Here is a 19,319-nt window from a genome sequence, read left to right on the forward strand (position 1 = left end):
TCATATTACATATGCAGTTCTGTAAGCAAGGTTCCATCCTGACTCCAACCCTCTTTAATCTTTACCTTAAAAAAGCTTAAAGTCATTCTCATGAATTTAGGGATCTGGTAGCAACAATTTGCTGATGACACACAGCTTTATCTCAAGCTCCTGTCACCAGGTATTTCATAAGTAACAATAACCCTACATATGGGCTCAAGATTGGGTGATATTCCACTGAGTGAAACTCATAAAAAACACTGTTTCTCATTTTCTCTCCTTTGCCTTTCAAAATAAGTGTGCAGTTCGGCTCAAATACTCCAAAATTAGGGTGACCAAGCGACCCGAATTTCCCGTGATGCTCCTGGGTTTTCACCAGCTGTACCAGAAGATTTCAGCAAATATTGCACACGTCCCTGTTTTTAGAAAGGTTTGACTGTAAATAGGGGAAGGCGCCTTTTTATGTATTCCAAGGTGGGGCGAGCTAGTGGCTCTTAAAAGACAGCAATTGAATTAACACACATGAGGCTGGGGGAAAAGTTGTATTTAATTTACACCCTTAATTAGGGTAACTAAACGTCCCGGATTTGCCTGAACAGTCCCGGGGTTTGAAGGACTGTCCCGAAGTCCCGATACTTTCTCCTAAAACACAAAAATGCCCCCGTTTTTGAGGGAGGGTCAGGAAACCTGCACATTAATCACAGTGTTGTGCAGGTTCACGTTTCCACCACCCTTTTAGCATACATGCCAATAGACCCGATTGAGGCGGGAGACTACCGATTTTTCAAGCCAAAAATGGCTTTATTTTAGCTGTCTCCCGCCTGAAATTGCATTTTCTACAATAGAAGTCAACGGGGAATTTTCATTCTCCCGATTTTTTATTTTAAATCTCCCGAGTCCCTGTCCTAAAATGTTGGGATGTATGCTTTTAGAAACTGGGGTAAGAAGTTCATTTGTTTAGACTATCTTGCTGTGCTGCCACCCTTCATTCAAGCAGCACAGTATGAGATAATGAGGTGTACTTCAGGCCTGCAGAGCCCGGCCCCCAGAACCCGTACCTCTTCACAGGCAGGGGAGGAAATGTGAAATAAATCTATCTATCTAGATCTGAGATGTAATAGGACATTTAGTCCTATTTCTATGTCAATGCCCGTCCCGGCTTTTCCATCTGAAAATCTGGTCACCCTACCCTTAATGCCTTGTCTGTTTTACTGTGTTGATGAGCGCTGTAATTTAAGTAATTCTGTGCTGATTTAAACTTGTAGTATTTCTTCTATGTTTGGTAAATATCCCAGTTTTTGATTTTCAAAATCTGGTCACCCTATCCAAAATCCCTGATTATTATTGTATGATCAGCTACAGCTCTAAACGCCTTGGCTTTACTCTTAAGGAACGACTCATTTTAGAAGGGCTTAAAGTGTGTGTTTACAACTACAGCGTGGGAATGGATCTGAGCAGTATCTGAAGATCATAGTTCAAGCCTCATTCTGTCAAGACTTGATTATGGCAACATCCCATTAATTGGCCTCACAAAAGTGCACCTTGCACTGCTGAGGGCAGATCTTGTAGAGTCGCGCTCTAGTGGTTGCGCGCTACATAATGACATAGCGCGCGAGGCAGCCATCTTGGATCGCGCCGAATAGAGCGAGTCCGCACAATACCCCCGAGAGCACCGGACGTCCCGGCGCTCTCCTGCGAGTGTACATTAATAAATAACAGTTCCCCCCTCACTTCTGAGCATCCTGTCTTCTGTGGGTGGGATAAAGCATCATCATTATAGTGGCGACGAGGCCGGTATTCGAAAAAACGAGGAAGGAGGAAGAATCCAGCACCACGAGGTCAGACACTGCCTAGGAAGTACAGGCAGAGACACGAGGGAACAGCATACAGGCACTGCAGGAGGGCGTGGCAGTGTCTCAGGAGGACATACAAGAGCTGCTAATGCTCACATCAACCAGGTACAAAAGGAGCAGAGACACAGGAAAAGGGAGGCAGGTACAGGCCCCACAGTGATCCCTACTACAGGAGACAGAGACACAGGAGAGGGAGACTAGAACAGTCCCCACTGTGACCCCGGCAACACGAAGGAGGAAGAAGATTGGGTAGATACACCAGGGAAGAAGCCAGGCTGGGAAGACACCGAACCAGGTAGTGGCCCTGGCGGAGTCAGCGAGAGATGGAGCAAGGGGCGCAGAGAGTCCCCAATTGCAACCAGCGCAGGGCGAGGAAACAAGTGCGCCAGGCAGCCCGAGAAGCCAGGAGGTAGAACCAGCGAGACGCGCAGAAATGAGTGCGCAAGCATCATCACTGACAACGCCGATTCCTTTCCTACCTAAACCGGGAGAGCCCCTGATGAAGTGGGAGGACTGGATAGAGTACATCCTGAACTACATTGAAGCCCTAGAAGATGAGCAGGGAGAAGCTTTTCCTCGCAAAAGAAAGAAGAGATTACTATTACACAACTTAGGCCCGGAATGGATTAGAGTATTTCAAAACCTAGTACCCATGCCCAGGCAAGCCGCAGACGATGCCGTGTTCGCACATGCCATAGAAGAGCTGAACAATCACTACCGACCATCGGTGTGCACGTCTATTGACGGTACAATTTCCAGCAGAGGAAGCAAGAAATGGGCGAGTCAATCGATGAATATGTAGCCACGTTGAAGAAGTTGGCGACGACGTGCAAGTTCGGCACACTACAGGATGAGTTAATAAAAGACCAGATAGTCATGCACACCACCAACAAAACCGTGCAGGATAAATTGTGGGCGAGTGGAGAAGCCACGCTAAAGGAGGTGATCACCATGGTGAAAAAGGCTGAATTGACAAAACGGTGCGCAGATGCAGCAAAGATGGAAACTGTCCCGAGGCCCATGGTGAACAAGGTAGACGACAAAGAACCAGCGGGAAGGAGCAAAGTTTCGACGGCAAGCAGTAGAGGACCCAACAGATGGTCCGGAACACCGGCACAGCAAGGAAAGCAGAACAGAGGAGGCAGGAACACGTGCTACTGATGCGGTAGCCAGGCCCACGAGGCCTACGACAAAAGATGCCCGGCGTTCCGGGCGAAGTGCATGTTCTGCGGCATAATAGTACATTACGAAAAATTATGTCGCCTGAAGGCAGGCCGCAACACCGTGAAATATGTGGAACAAGAAGAAGCAGAAGGTAGAGAGCAAGAAGAAGAGGACACAGTACAGTGCGAGGAAGACCAAGTGCTAGGCATAGACGGCCAACGGCCCCGCAAACCACAATGCGACATGACGATCGGAGGAGTACAGATCAGAATAGTAGTGGACTCTGGTTCTCCGTACACCATCGTCCAAAGAGCAGTGTGGAATAAGAAGTTTAGGCCCAACCTAGGACCTCGGTTAGAGCCTCCGGACATAAGACAAGTCACGTACACAGGAGAACCGATCCCCATGGTGGGCTACAGAGCACTAACCTTCAAATTCAACGGACGGAGTGCGGAGTGCACGTTGTATGTGGCAGAGAAGGGACAGTTGGGTTTCATCGCTACCACTAGGGGCGCCAACCACTCCGCACAGTTTATAGGTTCGATGATTCAATTTTCTTCCAACCTGCATAGCTCCTGCTGTACCGCCTCTCTCACCGCGATGGGAACATTCCGCACCTTGTGAGAAACCGGCTTGGAACTCTCTTTGAGTTCTATCCTGTGTGTGAATTTCTCCAATTTGCCAACCTTTCCTCCAAACACCTTGGGGAAGTCTCTCTTCATTTTCTCGAAGTCCAGCCAGCGCTCGGGTGCTGCCATCAGTACTTGCGTGTCTCCTCCTGGGTCCAGCTGTATGCCTAGGTCTCCTTGATCCATCCACCCAAGGACCGGTCCTTGCCAACATTTCTTCGATGCGGGGTAGCAGGAATTTCTCCACCACAATGCACTTGTTTAACTCTCTCAATTCTACACAGAGTGTCACTGAAACTACTTGAGTACAGATACGATGTGGAATACATCCCGGGAAATAAGAACAAGGTAGCAGATTACCTTAGTAGGGCTGCTGCTATGGAAAGAGCACTAGACGGAACAGAAGAGAGTAATGAAATGGTGGCTTTGATGGAAGGCCCTGAGAAGGTGATTAGCAACCAAAGGTGGACCGAGGCATACAGAGAAGACCTAGACATTCAAGAAGTAAAGGAATATATCATCAGTGTCTCCTCCTGGGTCCAGCTGTATGCCTAGGTCTCCTTGATCCATCCACCCAAGGACCGGTCCTTGCCAACATTTCTTCGATGCGGGGTAGCAGGAATTTCTCCACCACAATGCACTTGTTTAACTCTCTCAATTCTACACAGAGTGTCACTGAAACTACTTGAGTACAGATACGATGTGGAATACATCCCGGGAAATAAGAACAAGGTAGCAGATTACCTTAGTAGGGCTGCTGCTATGGAAAGAGCACTAGACGGAACAGAAGAGAGTAATGAAATGGTGGCTTTGATGGAAGGCCCTGAGAAGGTGATTAGCAACCAAAGGTGGACCGAGGCATACAGAGAAGACCTAGACATTCAAGAAGTAAAGGAATATATCATCCGAGGATGGCCAGAAAAGAGACATTTGCGGACACCACTCAAGAAGTTTTATGAAGTGCGAGAAGTATTTTCCCTGGATGACAAAGGTACCTTCATGTAGCGAGGAGACAAAGTCGTTCCCCCGACATCGTTGGTACCACGCCTGTTAGCGATACTACATGAAGGACACCTAGGGATTGTAAAAACCAAAATGAGGACAAAGCAGATGTACTGGTGGCCTGGCATGGACATACAAACAGAGAGACACATGAGAAAGTGTGACCAGTGCCAGCGAGCTGACAAGACCATGACACCCCTGAGACCAGCCTAAGGGAAGTTCCCCAATCCGAGAAACCCCTGGAAGGAGTAATCCATAGACATCCTGGGGCCCATACTAGACACCCTGGGCACCCCGAAATATCTATGTGTCATTGTGGACAGATACTCGAAGTGACCAGAAGTGCACGTGCAAGAAGAAATGGACACCGATACTGTACTTCGATTCCTCACTTCAATCTTCCTCAGAGAAGGCATACCGAGATCGATCCTAAGTGACAATGGTCCCCAGTTTACCTCGGAGAAATGGTACAAGTATATGGAGAGGAACGGCATCAAAACCAAGCACACCTCAATATACCACCCTGCCGGAAACGGACAAGTGGATCGTTTTAACAGGGTCCTAATGGGTTCCATACAAGCGGCCATCATAATGGGCAAGTACTGGGAAAAAGAAGTACAAAATATGATATGGGCCTACCGCATCACCCCCACGAGCAAGGGGTACAGCCCTTTCCAGATTTTGAGGGGCAGGGATCCTTTCACCAAAGACAACCTGGCGTTGAAGGAAAAGACAGTGACAAGCAAATGGTCCCCTGCCGTGGTACAGCACAATCTAGAAAAAGCCCAAATGATCTATACTGAACATTATAATAGGAGAAGGAATGTGAAGGAAACATCCCTGGAGAAAGGAGAATGGGTCAGAGTCAAACTGGCGGTACTTCGGCAAAAAGGGGACAGCAAATACAGTCAACCCCTACAGGTAAAGGAAGTGTATGACAGGGCAGCATTGCTCAGCAACGGGAACGTGTGGTCCCAAGATCGAATGTCTCGGTGTAGTAAGATCCTACAATGGTCCCCTGAAGAAAGAGAGAGAACAACGATGGACCAGAGGTCACCGGAGAATGAAATTGTCAGCCCGAAAGGAGAAAGAAGCATGGAAGAAGGAGGACAGAGTGAAGAGCAAGGGGACAGTGAGGTCCTGATAGCAGAGGAACATCTAGGAGAAGAGAGAGAGACCCCACGGAGAGAAAGACCGGGTACTCAGGAGGATAAAGCTGTGAGCCCAGCAGAGAACAGTCCCAGGGAAGTGACCTCCACCCCGGTAAGGCGAACGCGAGGGGGCAGAGCGATAGTGAGACCTGCAAGGTTTCGAGACTATGAACTGGGAGAAGAAAAATAGCCGACATACGTAGAGACTGTGTGTTTTATGGTGTGGTATAAAAAGAGGGAGATATGTAGAGTCGCGCTCTAGTGGTTGCGCGCTACGTAATGATGTAGCGTGCGAGGCGGCCATCTTGGATCGCGCCGAACAGCGCGAGTCGGCACAATACCCCCGAGAGCACCGGACGTCCCGGTGCTCTCCTGCGAGTGTACATTAATAAATAACAGTTCCCCCCTCACTTCTGAGCATCCTGTCTTCTGTGGGTGGGATAAAGCATCATCATTATAGATCTGCCAGCAGCTTTATCATGAAGTAAAGAATTTGACAATATTGTCCGCCATCATAACAAACTCAAATGGTGTCACATTGAAGTTAAATGCCAAAATGGCATCAGTCCAATAAGTCTTAACCACAGGCGCTCCTCCTAACCAGACCAATAAACTGAATAGTTGTGCTAGGCAATGGGCACTGCTAAGTGCTGAATCCAAATTGTAATTTTATTTAGGTGATATTATGCCCTTGTACTCTTTTCCTTGGATTGCCACCGTCGCTTTATTTTGCAACTAAAAGTGTACATGTGTAATGAACCTTTCTTTCTCCGACTCCTTCCATAACGTAATGAAAAGTAACACACTGAAACTAGCTACAATGTGTTTGAAGTTATAAACATGTGCGTTCACTTAGTAGCAAAACAAGGATGCCACGGGCCCAGGTGCAAGTAATAAATTGCTCCTTGGGGTGTTTTTGTGGTAGTAAAATCCAGCAGGGTTAAATGCGCCCTTCGGGGCTCTGAACCCGGTGCCACTGCACCTGCTGCACAAATGAGAACTACGCCCTTGTGTTAAAGGAAGCAAACAGTTTGCAAGTGCACCCCTAGACTGCCAGCATTGGTAATCGTGAAATTGTGATCCAACTTCGGAGTGATTTCTAGAAATGACTGACTTCAGCTTTGCATTTTATTAACGTCGCGGCCCACGCTTGGCATGCCTCGCGCCCGGGAGGAATGCAGCCTGTGTGCTTTGTGCGGGACGTGTTTTTACTTGAAGCACATTTTTGTCCGAGTTACATTTCCAAGCCTCCCACTGTATAAGACAACTTTAAAAAGTGCAGAAAACACGCATATTCTCTCTGCTATCCCAAAATTCAGTCTGCAAACTGGGTGGCTCAATCTTACGGCCCCGGATTTCTGGTAGGGTCTGATTGAGAAGGTGGTAGCCGGGCATTGGTCGATGGTCTAGTACTCAGGGTCACCTGTGGGCTGGTTTTTTAGGGCCTCTGTGAATCCGCCAGAGAGACTTAACTTTCTTCCTCAGTCCCCCCCAGGCCACTTTCATGTGGCGCCAGTATCATGGGGACTCACCTGTCATGCTGTAAATTGGCCGGCCAGGTGTTGTTTTGGCCTTTGTGGCATTCTCACCTGCGCGTCTTGTCACATGTGGCCTGCCCTGTCAGAAGCAGTGTCATCCCCTGCCCATCCTCCCGCCGGGCCATCACCTTTAGGCCATGGAGGGTGGGAGCAGCTGTGTGCTTTTCTTGACCCCTCCCTGCCAGGTAATCGCCCTGAGGCTATAGTGGGCTGTGGAGGGGGTGAGCAGGAGAAGTGGCCTCCCTAGGAGCCAGGTGTTGTCTCCTCAACCACAGTGTCTTTTAAGCCCAGTGTGGGGGCGCAAATGGGGGATGGTGTTTGCATAAGTCTCACTGTTAGGCCACGTTTCCCAGAGGGAACAAAAATGGATACAGCATTATGGTTAGAGCTGCTGACATTGAGGCTAGGTTTGAGTCCCGGCATCAGCTCAACATCCTGTGATTCTGGGCAAATTACTTAATCTCAATATCTGAGATAAAAATGAATTTAATTTAATTTAATGTAACTGGTGCTGGTCCAATGCCTTTGGGCTAAGTTCCCACTATATAAAACTACAAAATGACGTTAGCAAAAAATAACCTGCCAGATTCTGAGATAAACCAGATGGTGATCCATGAAAGGGACAATACGTTAATGCAGCCACTTTTTTGGATGGTCCCGGGCCTAACTCCGATTCCAATCCGAACCTGGTTTTTGGTAAACATACATTGATGTAATGAGTCTAGTTGCCTAGGTAATGAATCTGACCTGCCACTGAAGTGCCATGCAAACCCAGATGCCTGTGCGCGTCTTATTAGTCAGAAAGGACACCTTGCGTGGCCCTGCATGGCTTGATAAAACTGGAGTAACAAAATGTAGTACAAATACTTTGCACCAGGGAGGCGTTCCATGGTTGGAGAGTGAGTGTTCCCACACATCCACCCATGGATTTTGGCACACTTCCAGATTTACCATTACTGGTAGACCTGGGAATGCGTCAAAATGCTACACCTTCACAGACGAGGCATAACAAGTAGAAATTTCTTCTTGTTTTTTCCTTGTTTATGTGTGCTGCATTTTGCAGCACACATGGAAAGAGAAAAAATGCCTCAGGTGAATGTTTTTGTGCAGGAAGATGTCCCTTACTGCATAAATATGTATGGAGGTGAGGGTAATGCACTCAAATTTTACAATCTCTTTTACATTAATTCGATATGTGTGCAGCACCAGATTAGTGCCTGCTGAACCCTTAGTAATCTGTGAATATGGCCTGGGATCGCTAGATCTCCAGGACTCGAGTGCGCACAACGATTATTTATATGTACAAATGAAACCATTAGTCAATGTTTTTCTTTGTTCTTAAATCATCACAAGTTTAGTCAATAAAAATCATTCATGTCATTTCATAAACATTGCATCGAAAATCAAAAATTCATATACAATTGTCGAACACAATTTTAGTACAACACAATTACACTTGTAACCCAATGCATTTCGGGGTCTACACCCCTTCGTCAGGGGTCTAAAGAAAAAGAAAAAGGAAACAAAAGAGTAGGAAGCTCAATTAGTATTGGTGTTTTAAAAGAAATCTGCTGTTCAAGTTTTGAATGGTATATCAATCACCTTACCCTGGTAACTGGTTGCCTTTGGTGTATGCGTGTTGTAAAATGAAAATAGAATCTATAAGATCAGGGAAATGGAAAGGAATGGCAAGTAAGTCTCATGGTTCAGTATAGGCAATTAATATTATGTGATGATGATACTCGCAATAAATACCTGAGTTTCAGGAATGAACCAGATTATCTGTAAATAATCGGAGACATATATGTCAGAAAGCGCTACTCTTAATGCCTATTTAGTGCATTTGGGTTTAAAGCACATAGCTCACCTGTTCGGTCTTATACACGTAGTCAAGATTGTGGATTCTATTGGGGTTTAAACAAATAAGGAAAGTGTCATAAAATAATTGACACACAGTTTGTTTGTGGAAAATTGTATTCTGCGAAATGGTGATTTACCTGCGAGTATAGGAATTTGGGTTTAGGGACTCGCTTACGTCTTTTTCTTCTCGCGCTAGAAAAAGTGAAACAATGTTCGTTTTAGCGGATTGTTGATCCTTATTATCATGCTGAAAGCAGAAAAAAACATAACTAAGCACTGAAAATGTCATTATGTGCAAAGATCATATGAGTTGTTACAAGCATCTTATTTTGATAGGAAACCTGCGTTTCAAATGTGTTTAAGATGAAGGCAGGGATAAGAATTTTCCTCATTTTTTCCAATTTTTTCACTTTCCTCTAATTTTATTTTCCTTATTTTCCTTTTTTCCTCTAAATCACAGCTTCGCTGTTCCTGCATAAATATACAATAGGAGCACTAAAAACAAAGGATTCCAATAAGGAACACATTGGCCTACTATATTTTATTTAGTTATGTTTTTTTCTGCTTTCAGCATGATAATAAGTCGCAATATTATTAATAAGGCACAAACGCGCTGTCGATAACCATTTGAATAATTTACACAATAGTTAGGAGTGACCCTGTTCCACTATGGCCGCCAAAATTCTCGCCCTTAGTCCCTCTTCATTGTTGAGTGATTTAACTCAACATGGTAAAAGGACTATGGACGCTATTGCGCTACTAACCACAACATACCAGGAAGAACGCTAACACGGAGCCGATCACATCGCCTCCCGGTAAGCTTAAAAAACCAACCCGACGTAATGCGGTAGCAAGGGTATTGTTTTGTTGGATCAACAATCCGCTAAAACGAACATTGTTTCACTTTTTCTAGCGCGAGAAGAAAAAGACGTAAGCGAGTCCCTAAACCCAAATTCCTATACTCGCAGGTAAATCACCATTTCGCAGAATACAATTTTCCACAAACAAACTGTGTGTCAATTATTTTATGACACTTTCCTTATTTGTTTAAACCCCAATAGAATCCACAATCTTGATTACGTGTATAAGACCGAACAGGTGAGCTATGTGCTTTAAACCCAAACGCACTAAATAGGCATTAAGAGTAGCGCTTTCTGACATATATGTCTCCGATTATTTACAGATAATCTGGTTCATTCCTGAAACTCAGGTATTTATTGCGAGTATCATCATCACATAATATTAATTGCCTATACTGAACCATGAGACTTACTTGCCATTCCTTTCCATTTCCCTGATCTTATAGATTCTATTTTCATTTTACAACACGCATACACCAAAGGCAACCAGTTACCAGGGTAAGGTGATTGATATACCATTCAAAACTTGAACAGCAGATTTCTTTTAAAACACCAATACTAATTGAGCTTCCTACTCTTTTTTTTCCTTTTTCTTTTTCTTTAGACCCCTGACGAAGGGGTGTAGACCCCGAAATGCATTGGGTTACAAGTGTAATTGTGTTGTACTAAAATTGTGTTCGACAATTGTATATGAATTTTTGATTTTCGATGCAATGTTTATGAAATGACATGAATGATTTTCATTGACTAAACTTGTGATGATTTAAGAACAAAGAAAAACATTGACTAATGGTTTCATTTGTACAAATAAATAATCGTTGTGCGCACTAGAGTCCTTACCGCATAAAAACAATCCTGTCTGCAACGCAGATACCCTTGCACCACGGGGCAAAGGTGTTGGCATTGGCGCTAGGCAGAACATTGTGTGCCAGCCCTTTCATGCAGCGCAGTACAGCAAGGTGGCTTGCTGTGCTGCATGAGATGATATATATGCCCCTAAATCTATCTAAACTGAAATATGCTAACATGGTCTATCTTGGCCTGCCTAACTGCATGCTTCTCCAAGTACTTCAAAACACAGTTGCTCGCCTTTCTTTAGTCTTGCTTAGGCGAGTCCATATTTATGATTATTGAGAAGCATTAAATTGGCTTCCTATTCAAGAGTGTGTATTTTTTAAAAATCTCATAGCATCTGCCATAAGGCTTTAACCAGTACTCGTCCAGCATTTATCACTTCTCGCTTTAAGAGGTAAGATCCCGCACTTTCCCACGCTAATTTTTGGCCAAGCTTTTGATGCCTTCCTGCAGTATAGGTGCATCAGAACGGGGGGGCGGCAGATCTATTTCTTTCATGGCAGCAAAAGTATGGAGCGAACTCTCCACTTTCATCGGATCACTCTCTAATTAACTTGCTTTTAAGAAAGCCTTGAGACTTGGCACAATGAAATCAGTGGCCAAGTTGCACCATATATTTGTCATTTCAGCACACGTATATCTCGATGAGGTCTCTGCTGCACTCTATAAGTATAAATTTTGTCATTCACTCAATTTGCAATAAAACAGCTATTTGACTCCAAAGGTTTTCCTACGAGGTCACTAATGGCACTGATGATGGCTGGCGATGCCCACTGTTCTGACTCTTTCTCTGATATGTCAGCAATCATGCCAAAGCTACAAAAATGTACTATTCAGACAGAATGTGCAAATAAAGAATTTTATAAAATTCTCACTGAATTTCATTAACCTAAATGCACAGAAGGAACTCATATCATTACTTAAGAAATCACAGAAAAACTGGCAAATAATTACACAACCAAATCAGACACACTGGACACTTAAAACAAAGGAAAGCCACCAGCACCAACCCCTTTCCAAAAACCCCTCCTAGAGTAAGCTAACCCAGCCTCTGCATTCTTTCAAACAAATATCACAAAGTGAATTTATGGATCTGGTCAAAGCAAGCTGGCCTACCGGCAGCCCTTCTGAGCCTTGTCCACCACAAATCTTCAAGAACATTATTCTAACGACACCAGTAAGAAGAATCCTCAATACTTCCTTAACTATAGGAATCTTTCCAGAAGACTTAAAAAAGGCATACATACCACCATTATTAAAGAAAACTAACCTTGACTCACTTGAACCCAACAACTGCAGACCAAATACAAATGGACCCTCCCTGGGCACACTGATGGGAAGAGCAGCATTCGCCCAGATGTCTCAATTCATTGAAGATAACTCTATATATTCTGACTTCCAAACAGGATTCTGTCCAGGAAGAGAGACAGAATCTTCCATCACCACCATCTGGGATGACCTCAAGAACACCGTAGACCTTAATGGAGTTCCTGCACTTCGTCTCTTGGACCTCTCAGCTGCCTTTGACACGGTTGACCATGACACTCTAATACAAAGATTCTACGAACCTGGCATAGAAGGGACTGCTCTCGCATGGATCACATCCTATGTTCACAACAGAACAAATGTCATCCACTCATCCCCTCTCTCATCAAAACCGTACTTTACAAAAGCAGGGGTCACTGAAGGCTCTATCATCTCACCGATGCTTTTCAACATTTACATGAAGTATTTACTGGAAATGATCAATGAATTTCACCTCACATGCTATAACTATGCGGAAAACACACAAATACTCCTTAAGCTAGAAAATCCCAAAGAAATTGGAAACCCACAAATTTTCACTTGCTTCAAAGCTGTTTATCAGTGGATGACATGAAGTCATCTCAAATTGAATGCTTTCAAAATGGAAATACTCACATGTAGCGATCGGAAAAATTACGACCCACTCGCTGCCTGGGCTGGCGATCTGGGAAAACCTCCTAAAGTATCTAAAAAGTAAGAAACTTTGGAATTACCATGGACTCCAAGCTATAAATGAATGCCCAAGTGGACACATTAGCAAGATCAAGCATCATTACTATTAAAACTGCGCCGCATCTTCCCCCACATGAGATTTCCACAAAAGGTCCAAGCTACTATCTCTACTTTACTGTTTAAACTTGATTACGCCAATGGCCTCAACCACGGATCATCTTTATCAATTATGAAAAGACTACAACAGCTTCAGAACTCTGTTTCCAGACTACTCCTACATGTAAACCCACAAGCTCACATCTTCCCTGCCTTGAGAGCCCTGCATTGGTTATCAGTTGCCAGAAGATCCACTTTCAAGCTGCTTTGAATCACTCACAAAGAAGTACATGGACGAGGTAAGCTTTTCATCAGGAATAACATTTTCAAAAAACTTTTTACACAGGAACCTTCGCTCCAGATTGGCACCTCATCTCAAAATCCCACCATACAACAACAACAAAAAACATAAGTGGCATGACCTTGTCCATTCAAGCAGCCAAACTATGGAACTGTTTACCCCCAAACATAATATCTATGGATAACTATCTTATTGTAAGTAGACTACTGGCTCTTCCCTACATAACCAACTTACTCTAACACAAATGTACATCATATCCCTGTGTATATAAAAATGTAATCTGATTATATGTACATATCTAGATATGTGTATTGCTTTCAATAAATATGTATAATAACTATGTTTATACATATATAGATATTCTTTAGATTTGCTTAACAAATGAACGTATTACTTATGGTTATATTATTCTATGCTTAACGTGTATGTGGGTCACTGCATAGTTTTCATAAAAGTTATTTAATTAGATACTTATGGTTCCCCATTTATCCATCAATCACAATATGTAAATTCTATTGTAACTATCTACAATTGCTTCACTTTTGAATTATTGAAAAGAAAAAAACACAAATAAATTAGCTTAGAGTACAGCAACGCATACAAGTCTGACTTTATTAAATACGACTCAAATCTTGATATATTACCTTCCTTATACATGTATAACTTCCATGTACTTATGTTTCTCTATATTTTTTTAGTTCTAATGTTGAAGAAAACACATTTGCATCTCTCCAATGTCCTACCCTATGTTTCACCCTATACCTCTCTCAATATATCCTCCACCTCCACTCTCTGATTCATCCCGAGCCTCATTCTACTACTATGATCCTCAAAATAACCCTTTCTGGACTCTTCCCTCCTCTGTCCCTTCTTGCATCCCCCCAAACCATATTTTACTACTAGATCGCCCAAACAACCCTTTCTAAATTCTTCCCTCATGTATCCCTCCTTAGACTCATATGAAACCTCATTTCACCCCTAGGACCTCCCCCCTCTATCTCTCCTTTACTCATCCCAAATCTCCCAATAAACACTTTCTAGATCCCTCCATTATCCTTTTCAATCCAACTAACAAAGTCACATGTCCACCACTCAAATTAATTCATATTTCCCTATGCTAATTCACCACTAATCCATTTTGGGTTCCACAGAAGCGTGCTACTCACTGTCAGGGGTAGTAAGCGCTATATAAATAAAAATACAGCACAATGTTCCTAGTTCTATTAGTTGTCAACTAGATTTCCGCAGCATTACAGAAACAGAAATACATACAATGTAGTTTTCCATTTGTTTCACATATGTCAGGTTCCGCACTAAATCAAAGACGGACTGGTCTTCAGTTATTCCATGTGTGGTGTGAATAGCTTGACCAAAGTTATTTTTCCTTTGCAGCCTGATATTTGCAATGGCAGTTTTAATTAAAAACTTAGTGTTAATATTGGAAATCATTAGGAATCAATGGTTCAATAAGTACTTGCCCGCCACAGATCAACTTGAGAGATCCTGTTTGTTTTAACTGGGGTTCAGAATCTAAATCTGGCCATGCAAAGGCCACTAGCATCAGTCCCACCTTGCTTGATAGTTCAGTATTCAGTCTTTGTAGTCAGCTGCAGATATGGAGCCGTGTATAATTCCATGTGCACATAAATTACCTATTTAGGTCCCAGGCGAACAATAATTGCAAGAGGTTCAATCTAAAAAGTACCAAAAAGAATGAGAGTGACACTTCTCATTGCAATTTTGGAAACTTAGCCAAAGCATGTGACTTTCCTGACATAGACAGCAAAATCCAAACTTTTATCATTTAAGGTTGCTAGTCCAACAACCTAGAGGCAAAATCCTCTAAGCGTAGGCTAGCATTGGAAAGGTTATGTATGGGCAAGGAGGAAGAAATTGATGAATGACCAAGATGGTGCAATGGAAGCTGTCGCAAGTACGATATATTTTGCAATATTGGCCAACCGACCATGTGGTGAGGCTGAGCTGTATCCGTTGAAGGTGCTGCACTCCTCCTAGCCATGTTAAGCCGACTCTCAAATCTCAGGGCACAACCGTGGAGGGGATACTGCCTTGCAGCCTTGCTCCACTACTGCTTCCTTGACTTTGAAATCCCTGTCTCAATCAGAATTATGAAAGCACGTTAGAGGAAATAGCCAAAAGTACCAACATTGACTGTCATGTACCTTATGATTTGGGAAACCATGGCTAGAGAGAGACGAGCTGGCACCTAGTAAAAGACAAACGTGACTTTCATTCAGTCTGGATTCAAGTCCAAATGGGGACTGCAGTCCTATCTCTGTGTTTTTACTTTTTACCTGAGAATTATAGTCAATGAGAAATAGGAGGAAGGTGAGTGAAAACTGTTCACTTCCTTGTGTATTGTTGCAGGCGAGACCACGTGGCCCCAATTTTAGCTGTAGCAAAGTAGGAAGCTGCCAAAGACCTGCGATTTGCACTAGATCATTGATAAATGGTAGTGGGTCACAGTCGAATAAATCTTTTAGTCATGTTACTCCACACGATAAACATCATTCATTCATTGTTCTGCATATTATACTCACCCTTCTGGTTCATGTCAGAATCTGAGAGGTTCAGGTTTAATCTAATGTAGAATTTTTTTGTGGCACTTTACACTATCGTTATGTTTTATTGTTTTTACTGTTGTTGATTCAATCATTTCTGCATCACAGTAGGCTTTTTCAAGGTATCAGTGGGGTATGTTTGGTGTAACAAATCGTGATGATAGGCACAAAGTGTGAGAACATTACTGTATAAATAACCCAGGCCAACAGAGTAAAAAATGTGAAAAAATGCTAATTCAGTGTAAACATGAGAAGGGAGAGAGAGACATTCTCTGCACATTGAAGAACAATTTGTTATTTCTTATTAATTTTAGCCCTCTGCATATGGAGCTAATTTCACGCTGTACTGTGAAATGCAGGTTGTTATCCAGCGGCAGGATGTTTTTCCTTAGATGTAATTCAGGGTGATGTCATTGAACCCAATGCAACCTTCACCAACAAGGTTGGGTGGTAAAATCTGCCATGAAATGATGATTGGATGTTGACATTTTGCTCCCTGCACAGGTAGCGTTGGGAAACTGGAATCATGGGTTCGTAGCGGTCTACGTTTAGCTAATATTGATTGATGCTATTGTGTAGACTGGTTTCACCGTAGAGATAGTCTTTCTGGGCTCTCACTCCCAGGACTACAGCTTAAGGAGCTCAAGGGAATGAAGCCGTAGAGTGAGTTGGCCGTTTCCAGTTGAGGAGAGAACACCAGCCATGCATCATGGTAAGAGCCATGCTCATGAAGATCATTGGCATGGCGGGAGATCACAGTGTGAGGTTAGCTGTGACCGCAGTATCTCAGCGAGTGCGCCTGCTTGTGGGATGCAAGAGTTTTGGAAAGCAGATTTAGAGGTGGGGAGGGACATGAGGAGTGATGATTGAGCAGAATGCAACTTTCCTGGTGAGATACAAGTGTGAAGGGAAGACAGAGTAGAGGTCCACGAGAGAGAGAGACCCAGGATGGGGTAGTTAGATGATTGGTAGTTCTATCATCAGATATGATTTCAGTGATGGTAGAAAGATTATGGCCCACAGGAGAAATGATGGGACTTCCAACGAAAGGACCATAACGAACTAAAGGATCGAAATGTGGATAAGGCGCAGGGTGATTTCGTTGTGGCAAGAATGCCTTATCTGTTCAAAGGCAGATTGCAAGTCCGTTTAGCAGATGTAGGAGGTAAGCTGAAGCACCTACTGGACTGCATTAAATACCCAGATTTTATTTTTGGAGAGGGGTAAGTGCTTCTTCCACAGCCAGCGAGGAGTTTTTTGTGAAATAACTAAACCATATTTATCAAGGGAAACTATAGAATAGCGAGGCAGGCAAATTAGTAGCATTTTGGAGTAGTTAAAATTCAGCTCATGTCTGAACTATTGAAAAAAGTCTCTTGAAGGGTGAAATTGAACCTGGGAGATGATGTTTTAGTAACTGCCGTTCATGTGAAAGATTCAAGAGCTTTAAAGAGCACACAGCGGTTTTGGGGTTGATCCTTGGTGGTGGAAGAAGTGGATGGCTTCAGGTAAGGGGTCTGGAGCAGGAGATGACAGAAAAAAGGCTCTCTCAGTTAGCAAGAGCTGAGTGACAGTGACAGGAGCAGGAGGAGTTGTCAACACCGCTCCAATAGACTAAATGTTAGTTTGCTCTGTCTGACTCAGTTCATTACTATAATACAACTGGAAGTTCTTACAAAACAGTGTAACTCCAGTATTAAGCACCAGAAAAGCCAATTACTTTTACAATTACATAGTTAGGTTAATCCCAGAGAACAGTAGGGCTAGCAGCAGTGAGCGCTTCCCTCGTGCAAAGTGGCAACAGAATATGGGTAGCACGAGAGCAGCCTTCCCCTATAGGCACCCTAACAAGCAGTCCCCTCACACACAGAGCAGGCACAAACTAGGTTACAGCTGTGCAAGGCTCCCACACTAGATGCAATGTATATCACAGGCATATACAGTAAAAGGTTTTTTCAGACGCAATAGGTATGGCTCATACGCAGCGGTTAATTTGTAAAAAAATAAGTGCTGGGCCTCTCGCCAGGAGGCAGCTTGCACCTGGCCATTTCTCCTGTTAGCCTGCCTAAACAAACTACTAACCATGAAAGTGGGGAGTGGGTGTGGCATAATAGCCAGAGCTGGTGACTACGGAGCTGAGGAACCAGGCTTGATCCCTGGTGTCCTCTCAGCATCCTATGATTCTCGGCAAATCTCCCCTTGCCTACCATAAATGAATGTATACTTAACTGGAGCTCATGAAAAGTGCCAGTGTTGATGATTACAGTGCCGGTGCTGAGCACCAGAAACCACCAGCTCAAATTAAGCACTGCTCCAACAGCAGCAGTGTAGGTGTTTCTCGTAAACAATGGGTGTGGTACAACAAGGGCAGTAGACATGGAAGATTCCCGCACACAGAGAACAAAAACAAACTAGACACCTGGAGTGCAATCTCACTAGACACACAGATGAGCTATAGTTTGGCATCAGCAGTGCAACCTCCTTCACCAGAAGTATAGAGGCAGCAGCCATGCAGCATCCTTCACACAAAAAAAACACCCAAAGCTAAGAGCCGGACAAGCATCACTCACACAATGAAAAGAGAGACAACATGATGGGAGTCCTTCCTCCAAAGAAGAGGAACCACACATTGAGCACGGGTGATACTTTCCTGAAACATATAGGGCAGATCCAGTGGAAGCATTGCTCAAACACAGAACAAGTATAAAATGGCAGCAGCAGAACAAGTCTCTTTCAAGTTCAGACCCAGCAGAACTAAAGCAACAGCAGTGGAGGCTTTAACACAACAACAAACAAGCAGGGATTCGAGACAGTATGCAGTGAGGGAATCCTGAGAAAGATTGATTGTCCCTAGAAACTGTCAACCCAGCAAGATCCTTGGGACCGGTTCGTGCTTTGCAGATCATGAGCCATACCCAAGTCTTTATGTGGGACAATAGTAACAAGCATTGTGAATAAAAGCACTGTAAACACAGGATGCACTTACAGACATTAGGGACCCCAGCAGACATTTTCATGACCACAGAAAGCCTTTTCTCCACTTATAAATACTGAAGGTTTTCTATTCCACAATAATAAAGGATGAAAAAAACAAGTGTCATCACCAGCTAGTGAAATATCCTAATAGCCCTGGGTAGTGAGGCAGTCGAGCAATTTTTTTTAACAGAGTTTTATATAGCGCAAACGTGACCCGAAGGTATTAGGTATCAGACCCCTTTACATAGCACCAGTCGTGTTAGATGAGGACACATTGGTTTTTTTTTTTTGTTAGGCACGGGAGATCAAGGGCCAGATGTAGGTCGCCCAATACCGGTCGGTAACAGCCAAAATTACCGAATTTAGGCCAGTATTGGGCTTTCCAGATGTAGGTGGCATTTTTTAAGGATTCGGTATTTTACCGAATCGGTAATTTAAGGATTCGGTAAAATACCGAATTCTTAACATACCGATTCGAAAAAATACCGAATCCAGG

At 43.6% G+C, this 19,319-nt stretch overlaps 1 protein-coding gene across 2 annotated transcripts in view; it reads right to left on the minus strand.

Moving 5' to 3' along the window:
- The window catches only part of MOB3B (MOB kinase activator 3B), a 376,645-nt gene that overhangs the window by 189,372 nt on the left and 167,954 nt on the right, over positions 1-19,319 (minus strand). The gene's annotated exons all lie outside the window — the stretch shown is intronic.

The sequence above is a fragment of the Lissotriton vulgaris genome, chromosome 3_1 (assembly GCF_964263255.1).
Source record: "Lissotriton vulgaris chromosome 3_1, aLisVul1.2, whole genome shotgun sequence".
Classification (NCBI taxonomy): Eukaryota; Metazoa; Chordata; class Amphibia; order Caudata; family Salamandridae; genus Lissotriton; species Lissotriton vulgaris.